We start from the raw sequence: 928 nt of genomic DNA on the forward strand, positions 1-928 counted from the left end.
GACTGTGTATGTCAGTTCTCCGCGTGAGGGCAGAAGAGGGGGTGGCTGGGCGGACTGCGACCCCGCCGCTATGCGGGTCTTGCCCTGCCTGAGGCGCGCTTCAGACGAGTTGGATAATGACCCATAATATCTATTGGACCCCTAGAAGCTTGGAGGAGGAAATGGCAACCCACTCTAGTATTCTTGCCTGGAGAATTCCATGGACAGAGGAGACTGGCGGGCTACAGTCCATGGAGTCGAAAAGAGTCTGACAAGACTGAAGCACAGAACATACCTAGAAGCTACTAACAGTTGCAAGATTCCTTCCCCACAGAACGCAATGAAACTCTTATAGAACTCAGATCCTGACCGTCGGGTCCCAAATTGTAAAATAGCTCCTGGAAGCTTTTGCTAGACATTACTCAGCTGGTCAGTGAATTAAAGTTTTTGTTTGTTTGTTTGTTTTCCCCAGTTGAGTTTGAGTTTTTCACGCGTTAGTTTTTACCGTCCGTGGGAGTTTTTTTTCCCCCACTCTGCTTCGCCAAGAGTGAAGAGACTGAGGTAACTTGCGGTTTCCAAAGCATAAGAACTCCTCCAAGGCAGCCCAGGTTCTAGTGCCATCCTATTCAAAATATTCCTGAGACAACCACTTCACACGCGACTGTCCCCTGTCACACTGCCTCTCGACCTTTCCTCAGCGTTTTATTCAGCCTGCCGCCAGGCGCCACCTTCCACCTCCGCACGGGGTAAGAGGGTGGGGACGGGGCACTGCACTGCGCATGCGCATGTTTCCGAGCGCGCGCGCGCGCCCCCCCCCCTGCGTATTACGGTATGAGGGGCTGTCAGGCACGAGGGGGCGGGGGGAAAGCGTGCGAACACAAAATAGAGGCGTTGGTCGGCGGTGACGTAAAAAGGCAGCGCCGTACTTCTGTGAGTACAGCTTCCGCGG

The sequence above is a fragment of the Capricornis sumatraensis genome, chromosome 5, assembly GCF_032405125.1.
Source record: "Capricornis sumatraensis isolate serow.1 chromosome 5, serow.2, whole genome shotgun sequence".
Classification (NCBI taxonomy): Eukaryota; Metazoa; Chordata; class Mammalia; order Artiodactyla; family Bovidae; genus Capricornis; species Capricornis sumatraensis.